The sequence below is a fragment of the Pleurodeles waltl genome, chromosome 6 (genome assembly GCF_031143425.1).
Source record: "Pleurodeles waltl isolate 20211129_DDA chromosome 6, aPleWal1.hap1.20221129, whole genome shotgun sequence".
NCBI classification, from domain to species: domain Eukaryota; kingdom Metazoa; phylum Chordata; class Amphibia; order Caudata; family Salamandridae; genus Pleurodeles; species Pleurodeles waltl.
Genome location: NC_090445.1, coordinates 1,312,222,661 through 1,312,234,704, shown reverse-complemented (window position 1 = coordinate 1,312,234,704; position 12,044 = coordinate 1,312,222,661).

Genomic DNA, 12,044 nt, shown 5'->3' with positions numbered 1-12,044 from the left:
GTACCGACCGCTGGTGGACCTGTCGACAATGGAGGAAAGAAGTTTGATCATCACCTACAGGTTTGACCGTGCCACAATCCAGGAACTGTGTACCCAGTTGGAGCCTGACCTGATGTCAGCAACCCGCCATCCCACAGGAATCCCCTCTCAAGTGCAGGTGCTATCAGTGCTCCATTTCCTTGCAAGTGGGTCATTTCAAACATCATAGGTGCCATTGATGGGACCCATGTAGCTTTGGTCCCCCCCCACAGGAGTGAACAGGTGTACAGGAACCGGAAGAGTTATCATTCCATGAATGTACAGATGGTATGTTCGGCAGACCAGTACATCTCCCAGGTAAATGCTATGTTCCCTGGCTCAGTGCATGATGCCTACATCCTGCGGAATAGCAGCATCCCTTATGTGATGGGTCAACTCCAGAGGCACCGGGTGTGGCTATTGTGGGACTCTGGTTATCCCAACCTGGCATGGCACTGACCCTAGTGAGGAATCCCAGGACCAGGGCAGAGGAACGCTACAATGAGGCCCATGGGCAGACTAGGAGGGTGATCGAACGCACCTTCGGCCTCCTGAAGGCCAGGTTCAGGTGCCTCCATATGACAGGTGGATCCCTATTCTACTCACCAAATAAGGTGTGCCAGATCATCGTGGCCTGCTGTATGCTTCACAACTTGGCTTTGCGACGACAGGTACCTTTTCTGCAGGAGGATGGTCCAGATGGCGGTGTTGTGGCAGCTGTGGAGCCTGGGGACAGTGATGAGGAGGAAGCAGAGGAAGAAGACATTGACAACAGAGACTCAGTCATCCAGCAATATTTCCAGTGACACACAGGTGAGAAAACATTCCTGCCTACTACAAGTACTTTTACACTTCTACCTCTATCCTGTCTGTCGATTTCAACCAGTGTATGGTCACTGAGTTGTCATTTTCCCTTTTGGTTTCACAGGTGTGGTTTCCAACGTGTGTCATCTGCTTACATTCCTCATGGACTTGAGATGTGTGACATAGGTATGTTGACATTATATTTGAAAAAGCATTTTGTCACTGTCATTGCTAATACACAATTTTGAAATCACAAATTGACTCCAGATTGTTTTGTTCTTCAAGGGTGTTTATTGAAGTGCTCGAAATTGGAGGGGGTAGTAAAATGGTGAGGGGGGATGTTGGAGGAATGTCCATGGCAGAGTCCAGTCTATTAGTCTCACAGGTGCATTGCCCATATGGGCATAGGAAGTGGAGCTGGGGCAGTTCCAATATAGACAGGGTTACAAAGTGGGACAGTGGTTTGACAATCAGGGTGGTCTAATTTCTTGGCGGGGGTCTTGGCATCGTACTCTGTCTTGTTCCTGGATCTCAGGGACCGCTTGCGGGTGGTTCTCCGTCTGCAGGGGGTGGGGTGCTGGTGTGGTGGTCCTGTGGCAGTGCCTCCTGTCCACTAGCGCTGGCGGAGGTGGTGGGTAGTTCATCGTCCATGCTAGTGTCAGGGGCCCTTGTAGTGCCACAGTGTCCCTCCTGGTGTTAAGTATTTCCTTCAGCACCCCTACGATGGTGCCCAGGGCGGAGCTGATGGTTCTGAGTTCCTCCCTGAACCCCAAATACTGTTCCTCCTGCAGCCGCTGGGTCTCCTGAAACTTGGCCAGGACCGTTGCCATCGTCTCCTGGGAGTGGTGGTATGCTCCCATGATGGAGGAGAGGGCCTCGTGGAGAGTGGGTTCCCTTGGCCCGTCCGCCCCCTGTCGCACTGCAGCCCTTCCAGTTCCCCTGTGTTCCTGTGCCTCCGTCCCCTGGACTGTGTGCCCACTGCCACTGCCCCCAGGTCCCTGTTGTTGTTGGGGTGGTGGGTTATCCTGGGTTCCCTGTCGTGGTGGACACACAGCTGATTGACGTGTCCTGGGGACGGAGGTATGGGCCTGCTTGTCAGGTGCTAGCCGGCGCCTACAGGGCCGATCGGGAGATTGTAGTCATTAAGGACTACACTTCCCATGAAGCCCAGCGCGGTAGAGATCGCGTAAAAGTCGGCGCACCCTGGAAAGGGTGTGCGTTATTTGTGCTAATGAGGCAGGTCGGAGCCTCAACGAAGTAGGAGCGGACGGCGTTCCCCAGGGGGGAATTCATCGGCGGCCCGAAAAGAGGAATGAGATTCAGCATGGCCCCCTCCTGGAAACTGACCTTTTACCGGTAGAAGGAGTTCCGAGCTACTCCTCCTTTCGAATTCCGAGTACTAAGAAGGTGGTAAGCAGCAAGCTTGCTACTTGCCGGAGGCGATCGCCTTTCTTTATTCCTGCATTCCTTACGGCCAGGTTGGGGGTGACTGTCATAAATTGGAGCACTTTACCTTTGAGGTACCATAATAAAGGAACGGCGATCTTATGAGACATAATCTTTTGGCTTTTTTTTGGCGGCGATTCAGAATGAGATTTACTGTTTGCAGGATTCCAAACAGCCGGGACAAATAATTCTTGTCAACATTCACTGAGATATGAACGAAGTACTTCTTCAAATATACGTGACATTAACGAAAGGCTTAGTGGGTTAACTGAATCATAGGAAGAAGTACAAAAATAGATTTTCTTCACCTTATTCTTTCTCCTCATGTTCGTTTCGTTATACGTTCTGTAGTATTGTTTAGGAGGAAGGGCGGTGAGGCCCTTAGGTGATTATTAGTGGCCGTAGGTCGCTGGGGGCATCCATTGGTGATGCTGATGGAACATAGTCAGGCTTTGGACTAGTTCTGCCCTTATGAGTTATGGGCAGTCCAGGTCGTTTTGGTTTTAGTGAGACCTTATGAGAATAGACAGACAATGTGATAATTAACACTGTGTATTTTTCTTTACAGTTATCCCGTCCCTGCTGATCCTTCCCCTTCCTTCCCTCGCTTGATTACTCCAATGCACTGTGGTTTTTTTTATCAGTGACTTGGTGGTGTCAGGAGGTGGACCTTGTTTGCATCACACCGAGTCTGAGGAGTACCTACACCGTGACAGAATAACGCACCCACGAATAATACTCCTCCTGCTCGGTGTAATGCAAAGATGGCATCTATGGATGATGTCTTACAGGCGTTAGTGTTAGTGCAGCAAGAGTTGGCAGATTCTAGGGTGGAGGCAGCGGCACTAAGGGACAAGGTAGAAAGGCTTACTAGGAATCCCTTCGATGCATCAGCATCTACACCGCAGATAACCGTGAACGTCTCCCCTCCAATTCCTTTGGCCAGTCCGGAACGGTTTTCAGGGGACCCCAGGAAAGTTCAGGCCTTTTTAACGCAGTTGTCTCTCCAATTCTCATGTAGACCGGCGTCTTTTCCCTCTAACCTTTCCAGGGTAATGTTCGCTATTTCTTATCTCTCGGGAGATGCAGCCAACTGGGCAGTGCCGTTAGTTAGAAACGATGACCCATTATTATCGGATTGGAATGCCTTTCGGTCGGCCTTTGAGAAGGTGTTTGATCACAGAACAACCACCTTTAGTGCTGATAGAGAATTGCTGGAACTGAGACAGGGGAGGTCTGACCTGGTTACCTATCTTACCACCTTCAATAGACTGGTAGCGGAATCAGAGTGGCCAGAGGAGAAGAGAATGTCTCTCTATTATCAAGGATTAAGAGACGACATGAAGGATATCCTAGCCCAAATAGATCCACAGCCTTCCACGTGTACTGAACTTGTGAATCTTACCTTGAGATTGAATCATCGGCTAGCAGAGAGAAGGGGAGAGCGTAGAGCGGGTGATAGGCGGCCGGTCATTCCAGAAAGAGAGGGGCGACCAGTTCCTAATTCCCCTGATTTATGCGGGGAACCTATGGAAGTGGGAGCCGTTAGGGCACCTCTGTCAAAGGCCGAAAAAGAGAGTAGGAGGGTACAGGGGTTGTGCATGTATTGCGGCAGGAAGGGTCATTATGTGAGAGAATGTCCCCAAAAACCAAGAAAAAGGTTCTCCTACTCCCCCACTCAAAAGGCCGCGGTGACGTCAGGGAAGATATCAGAGAAAGAGGACTTGCCCTTTATAGAACCCCTATCAGGGTTCCGGTTGACTTCTTTGACCCTCTTGCCACCAGAAGAAAAGGCGTCACACCTGTTGTTATCCGTAGAGCTGGTGTCCCAAGATCGAAACCATCCTGTATGGGCAATGATAGACTCAGGAGCCACGGGAAATTTCATAGATGAAGGGGTGGTTAAGAGACTGGGACTTCTGAGAATTCCAAGAAAGAACCCCGAAATTGTGTTGGCAGTTGACGGTACACCACTGAAGTCTGGACCCCTTACTGAACAAACTGAGGATGTGGGGTTGGTTTTCAGTGGAGTATCTCCGGCACGCAGAGAAATAATCAGGCTAGATATAATAGAGGCTCCTCAGTATGAAATAATTTTGGGAATGCCCTGGCTAAGAAAGAGCAATCCTGTTATCGATTGGCAAGCCAAGACGGTTAGTTTTCAGTCCGTGAGGAGTGAGAAAGTCGGTTCCTTATATGATAACCCCCCCGCGTTAGCGTTGGCTCAAGGGTTACAGTTGGCCACAGTGGTGGAGAAAGCGGTGATATTGCCCTCTGTTTACGCCACGTTCAAGGATTTGTTCGACGAAGGTCAGGCGGAGACATTGCCACCCCATCGTATATACGATTGCAAGATAGATTTGATTCCGGGAGCACTCCTTCCTTCTTGTAGGGTATATGCTCTATCAGACCCAGAAACCAAACATTTGCGAAGATATCTGGACCGTTTCCTGGAAATCGGGTTCATTAGACCATCTTGTTCTCCGGCAGCTTCTCCACTCTTTTTCATAGCTAAAGCGAATAAAGAGTTGAGAACCTGCATCGATTATAGAATGCTGAACAAGAACACGATAAGGAATAGATACCCTCTTCCCCTCATTCCGGTGTTATTGGAACAGGTGAAAGAGGCAACTATCTATACAAGGTTAGATCTGAAGGGGGCTTACCATCTGGTCAGAATCCGTGAAGGGGATGAATGGAAGACGGCGTTTAAGACCCGTTATGGCCTGTTTGAATACTTGGTAATGCCGTTCGGGTTGTGTAACGCCCCGGCGGCTTTCCAATACTTTTTGAACGATGTTCTCAAAGAATACGTAGATCACTTTGTGATCGTCTATATAGATGACATATTGGTGTATTCTACCTCCTTAGAGCGGCACATGGAACATGTTTCCCTAGTACTCCAAGCATTGCAACAGCACCATCTTTATTGCAAACTGAGCAAATGCGAGTTCCATGTACAGAAGGTTGAGTTCTTGGGGGTGGATTTAAGCCCGGAAGGGTTCTGCATGTCGACAAGAAAAATACAGGCGGTTCAAGAGTGGCCAGTGCCCACTAGTGTGAGAGACGTGCAATGCTTCCTGGGGTTTTCTAATTACTATAGAAGATTCATCTGTCATTTTTCCCACATTGTGTCACCTATAACAAGGTTGCTAAGAAAGGGAGTGTCTTTTGTTTGGTCAGAAGAGGCAGAGGAGGCCTTCTGCTTCTTAAAACAGGCCTTCTGCTCAGCGCCTATACTCCAGCATCCACAGCCAGAAGTACCTTTTATAGTCGAAGCAGATGCCTCGGATATAGCCATTGGGGCTGTGTTATCCCAAAGAAACAAGACCTCAGGACAGCTTCATCCGGTGGCGTTTTTATCTAAGAAGCTATCTGCTGCGGAACTCAATTATACGGTGGCAGAAAAAGAACTACTAGCCATCAAGAAGGCATTTCAGGAATGGAGACACCATCTCTGGGGGGCCCAACACCCGGTCACGGTATATACTGATCACCGAAATCTGCAGTATATGAAGGAGGCTAGACAGCTTACCCAGCGGCAAATGAGGTGGATGCTGTTCTTTTCAGAATATGAGTTTGTAGTAACCTTCCGTCCGGGGGTCGACAATCGCAAGGCAGATTCACTGTCTAGACAAAGGGACGCGAGGAACGTCACTTCAAGACCTGATGAAGCAATCATCCAACCGGAAAAAGTGCTTTGTGCCCTTCATATATCTCACTTCCTAGAAAAGGTCTCTAAGCATAAGTCTGCTGCTCAGTGGAAGGAGTGGGCCGAAGTAAGTCAGGACCGTACCCTTAAGCACGGAATACCGTTGCAAGGTAATCGTTTGTATTTACCAACACCTGAACTTCGAATGCAAGCCTTCAATTGGTGTCATGATGCGGTAACAGCTGGTCATCCGGGGTACACCAAAACTGCGCAAATAGTGCAACGACATTTCAGGTGGAAAGGTTGGGCTAAGGACGTTGCGACATGGGTAGCTCGGTGTGAGATATGTGCTCGATCCAAGGGAGAAAACGCGAAGAGCCAGGGCAAGCTGATGCCTTTGCCCACTCCGGAAAAACCATGGCAAACCATCAGCGTGGATTTTGTGGTAGGATTGCCAATGGATCAGGGGTACAATGCTATCATGGTGGTAATCGATAGTCTTACCAAGATGGGTCACTTTCTCCCTTGTAGAAACCTACCTACAGCAAGTCAGACCGCCCATCTAATTCTGTCTCAAGTGGTGCGGTTACATGGTTTACCAAGAACCATTATTTCAGACAGAGGCCCCCAGTTCGTTGCTAGGTTTTGGCGCATGTGGTGCAAGGTTCTGCGCATTGAATCCGCCCTATCCACCAGTTTTCACCCACAAACCGATGGCCAGACGGAGCGTCTCAACCAAACCCTGAAGAAATATCTGAGGTGCTATGCAAAAGACGCGCAGGAATCGTGGGTGTCATTGCTATGGCTGGCCGAACTATCGTACAACAATGCTTGGCATAGCTCGATAAGGGAGTCTCCTTTTCGTGCTAACACAGGGTTCCACGCGGAGATGTTGCCCATAATCATACCTCGGGAAGTCACGGATCAACCTACTGTCCATGCTATGGTTAAGAACCTACAATCCATGCAAAAGAAAATACGATTTAATTTGGATAAAGCCAAGGAACAGTATAAGAAATGGGGTGATGTACATTGGCGTGAGGGGCCGGTGTACCAGCCAGGGGACCGAGTGTGGCTTTCCACCAAGTATATACGTTTTAAGATGCGTAGCATCTTTCATCCTCGTTACATTGGTCCTTATGAGGTGGTACGCAAGATAAACCCTGTGGCTTACCGTCTCAACTTACCTGCTTCCTTAAGCGGTGTTTCATTGCAGCCTTTTGAAGCCAGCTCTGTCCGCGACCCGGCGGGCGGTGCCTCCGGTGGTTAGAGACGGACAGCTGGAGTATGAGGTGCGCAAAGTGTTGGATTCCAAACTACGGGGGGGTAAGTTATGGTACTTGGTGTCGTGGAAAGGGTATGAGGCCGAGGAGGATTCATGGGAGCCGGAAGGCAATGTTCATGCCCCTAGGGCGGTGCAACGGTTTCATGCTTGTCATCCCACTAAACCTGGCCCTAGGAGGCGCTTTGGAGGTGGGCGTACTGTCAGGTGCTAGCCGGCGCCTACAGGGCCGATCGGGAGATTGTAGTCATTAAGGACTACACTTCCCATTAAGCCCAGCGCGGTAGAGATCGCGTAAAAGTCGGCGCACCCTGGAAAGGGTGTGCGTTATTTGTGCTAATGAGGCAGGTCGGAGCCTCAACGAAGTAGGAGCGGACGGCGTTCCCCAGGGGGGAATTCATCGGCGGCCCGAAAAGAGGAATGAGATTCAGCATGGCCCCCTCCTGGAAACTGACCTTTTACCGGTAGAAGGAGTTCTGAGCTACTCCTCCTTTCGAATTCCGAGTACTAAGAAGGTGGTAAGCAGCAAGCTTGCTACTTGCCGGAGGCGATCGCCTTTCTTTATTCCTGCATTCCTTACGGCCAGGTTGGGGGTGACTGTCATAAATTGGAGCACTTTACCTTTGAGGTACCATAATAAAGGAACGGCGATCTTATGAGACATAATCTTTTGGCTTTTTTTTGGCGGCGATTCAGAATGAGATTTACTGTTTGCAGGATTCCAAACAGCCGGGACAAATAATTCTTGTCAACATTCACTGAGATATGAACGAAGTACTTCTTCAAATATACGTGACATTAACGAAAGGCTTAGTGGGTTAACTGAATCATAGGAAGAAGTACAAAAATAGATTTTCTTCACCTTATTCTTTCTCCTCATGTTCGTTTCGTTATACGTTCTGTAGTATTGTTTAGGAGGAAGGGCGGTGAGGCCCTTAGGTGATTATTAGTGGCCGTAGGTCGCTGGGGGCATCCATTGGTGATGCTGATGGAACATAGTCAGGCTTTGGACTAGTTCTGCCCTTATGAGTTATGGGCAGTCCAGGTCGTTTTGGTTTTAGTGAGACCTTATGAGAATAGACAGACAATGTGATAATTAACACTGTGTATTTTTCTTTACAGTTATCCCGTCCCTGCTGATCCTTCCCCTTTCTTCCCTCGCTTGATTACTCCAATGCACTGTGGGTTTTTTTATCAGTGACTTGGTGGTGTCAGGAGGTGGACCTTGTTTGCATCACACCGAGTCTGAGGAGTACCTACACTGTGACACTGCTGGGTGGGTGCTGTGCTGGTGCTACCAGAGGGTGGAAGGTCTGTGGTGGGCTGTGCCTGTGTGAGGAGAACCGACTGTCCCGAGGTCCCAGATGGTCCGGGCTGGTCATCTAGATCCAGTTGGACAGAGCTGCTGTCATCACTGTGGGCCTCTTCTGTGGGTGGGGTGGAGATGTCTGGACCCTCCTGTCTGGTGACGTTGGGTAGTGGTCCTTCAGGGGTGTAAAAGCATGATTATTGCATCTGTGTGCAATGGGTGGGTGACCGTGTCCCCCAGTGCTAGCATTCCTGTGTAGGGGCTTGTGTGATGATGGTTGAGGGTGGTGTTATGGGTATGTGCAGTGGGCATGCTTTAGTGATGGGTGTCCATGCTTTGTTGTGTCATCCAGGGCTTGGTGTTGGGATGTGTGGTTTGTGTTATTAGTACATTTGTGAGGAGTTGGAGTGATAGGGGAGGGGGCGAGGGTGGGGGTCTGTGATAGCATGCGGGTAGGGTGGGGGATATGATAGTTCAAGGTTTGATTTACCAGAGTCCATTCCTCCACCGACTCCTGCGAGGCCCTCAGGATGCAGAATCGCCAAGACCTGCTCCTCCCATGTTGTTAGTTGTGGGGGAGGAGGTGGGGTCCGCCGCCAGTCTGCTGTACCGCGATCTGGTGTCTTGAGACCACGGAACGCACCTTCCCCCGTAGGTCATCCCGATTTCTTGGGTGCTGTCCCACTGCTTTGACCCTCGACTATTCTTCACCATAGATCCATCTTCCTAGTTATGGAGGTGTGCTGCACCTGTGATCCAAATAGCTGTGGCTCTACCCGAACGATTTCCTCCACCATGACCCTGAGCTCCTCCTCAGAGAACCTGGGGTGTCTTTGCCGTGCCATGGGGTGGTTTGGGTGATGTGTGGGGTGGTGTGTGTGGTGATAAGTGTTGTGATATGTAGTTGTGTGTGGTGTTTTGTGCGTGGAAGTTGTGTGGGTGATGGTGTTGAGTGCCTGTGGCTGCTAGTTTGTGGATGGTGGTGTCTCTCTCTGGCCTTCTTTCTGAATTTTTTGTCGTAGGGGTTTGTGGGTGATGTGGGTGTGTGTTTTATATTGTATTGGGTGTGTGGGAGTGGTGTGTGTATGTGTATCAGGTGTGTGTCTTTGGAATTGTCCAATGTGGCTGTGTTTTGGAGATGTGTGTGTATTTTGAGCGCGGCAGTGTGTACCACCAATGGAATAGCGCGGTTGAAAGACCGCTGCGCCGATTCGTGGGTCGTGATAGCGTGGGCGTATTCCTGTTGGCGTGACGGTGGAGGTTTTGTTTTCGCCAGTTTATCACTGACTTTTGGTGTGGCGGACTTGTGTGGGTGTCTGAATTTTGGCGGATTTCGAGATGTGGGTCATAATAGCTGTGGCGGAATTCCGCAGCCGCGGCGGTGTGTTGGCGGTGTTCTGCACTGCGGTAAGCGGCTTTTACCGCCAATGTTGTAATGACCCCCAATGTGTGTGGTATAACCATATTAATTGAAATGTAACCATTGAGTATGATTTTATAATAATCCTTATGTTAACCCGGTGGCCGTGTGCCGAGGACGAGATCACCTCATCCTGGTATCGGCCCGGGTCGCTCCCCTGGGGGGCAATTAATTATGAGGTCTTTTCTGCCCCCGCCACGGGCAGATAGGTCTATTTTAATGAGGCTGATCTGCCACGGGGGTGGCAGAAGCCACTAGGCTCCATGGATTTTTTACAATTATTTTTTACAGATGCCGAGCGACCCCTTAGGCAAAGGTCGCTCCCCTGAGGGGAAAATTATTTTTAGGCCATTTCTGCTCCCCTTGGGGCAGATCGGCCTATTTTTCTTAGGCCAATCTGCCCCGGGGGGCCAAAACTACTAGACACCAGGGATTTATTTTTTTACGTCCGTTTAACACAAGGGGAGCAACCCCTTAGGCAAGAGTCGCTCACCTGGGGGGGGGGGGAATTTATTTTATGCCACTTCTGCCCCCCTTGAGGGCAGATCGGCTCATTTTAATTAGGCCGATCTGCCCCCATGCAGGACAGAAACCACTAGGCACCAGGGATTTTTTTTATTTTTATTCTTTACATATGGGGAGCAACCCCTTAGGCAAGAGTCGCTCCCCTGGGGGGCAAATTTATTTTTGGCCATATTTGCCCCCCTTGTGGGTAGAAACCACTGAGGCACCAGGGATTGGTGTGTGTGTGCGCTTTGTTTGGAGGGGCATCCCCTTATGCAAGAGTCTCTCCCCATGGGTGCACATTACCCTCGACCCTTTCTGCCTACCTCGGGGGCAGATCAGCCTATTTTTGTAAGGCCCATCTGCCCCCAACGGGGGCAGAAACCGACCAAAGACCAGGGAAGATTTTCTTTCAAAAAAAGGAGGACAAAGTTGTTCTGCCCACCAGTGGGTAGATGGGGCAATTACCTCTGATCCACTCCCTGGGGTGGGGGGCAGAAAGCCTACTAGATACCAGGGAAGTAAAAGAAAAAAAAACAGTGGGTGGTGGCTACCAACCAGTATGGGCATGGTTATGCCCCCATCCCCAACTGAAGGGGGTAACAGTCTTTCAGCTTTCCCCCTGCACACTAAAACATCTTATCCCACGCACGCAAGAGGACCTTTGAATATTTTGGGTTTTGGTTTTACATTTGGGCCCTGAGAGCTTGTCTAACCCTCAAAATGTCCCACTTGGAACGGTGAGGGTTGCACTTTTTGGACTTTGGGATGCTGCCATGTAAAAAAAAATCTACCAAACCTAGACACATCTGAAAACTAAACATCTGGGTGAGTCCAGGGTGGTGTGCTTCACATGCACCATGCACCATTTTCTTACCTACAATGCCCTGCTAACCTTCAACTTTGCTTGAAATCACACTTTTTTCCCTCATTTTTGTTATGGAACCTTCCGGAATCTGCAGGCATCCACAAAATTCCTACCACCCAGCATTGTCACGTCTATACCACTAAAAATTCTGCCCCACTCGTCAGCCTAAAAATGTTTTTTTCCAAACTGCCCCTTTGGACCCGCTTTGGTTCCCCCTCATTTTTGACATGTTTTTGGTTCTTCCCTGTCACAGGCACTTGGCTCACCTACATATGTGAGGGTGTTTAGTTTTCAGAAATGTTTCGGTTTGGTAGGTTTCCTTAGATGGCTGCTGAGCAAAGGACCTAAAACTCAGGTGTCCATCCCCCCCCCCCCCCCCCGGTACTTTTGTATTTGATCATTTTGATGTGTCCACATAGTGTTTTGGGGCATTTCCTGTCATAGGCACTAGGCCTACCCCCACAAATGAATTACTGTTTTTATCTGGAGACCTGGGGGAACCTTGGATAGATGGAAGTTTGTGGCTCACCTCCGATTCCAGAAATTTGCAGCACTGAAATGTGAGGAAAAAGTGTTTTTTGGCCAAAGTTTGAGGTTCTTGCGAAGGATTCTGGGTAACAGAACCTGGGGAGAGCACCACAAGTTACCCCATATCCTGAGTTCCCCTTGGTGTCTAGTTTTCAGAAATGTCCAGGTTTGCTAGGTTTTCCTAGGTGCCAGATGAGCTAGAGGCCAAAATCC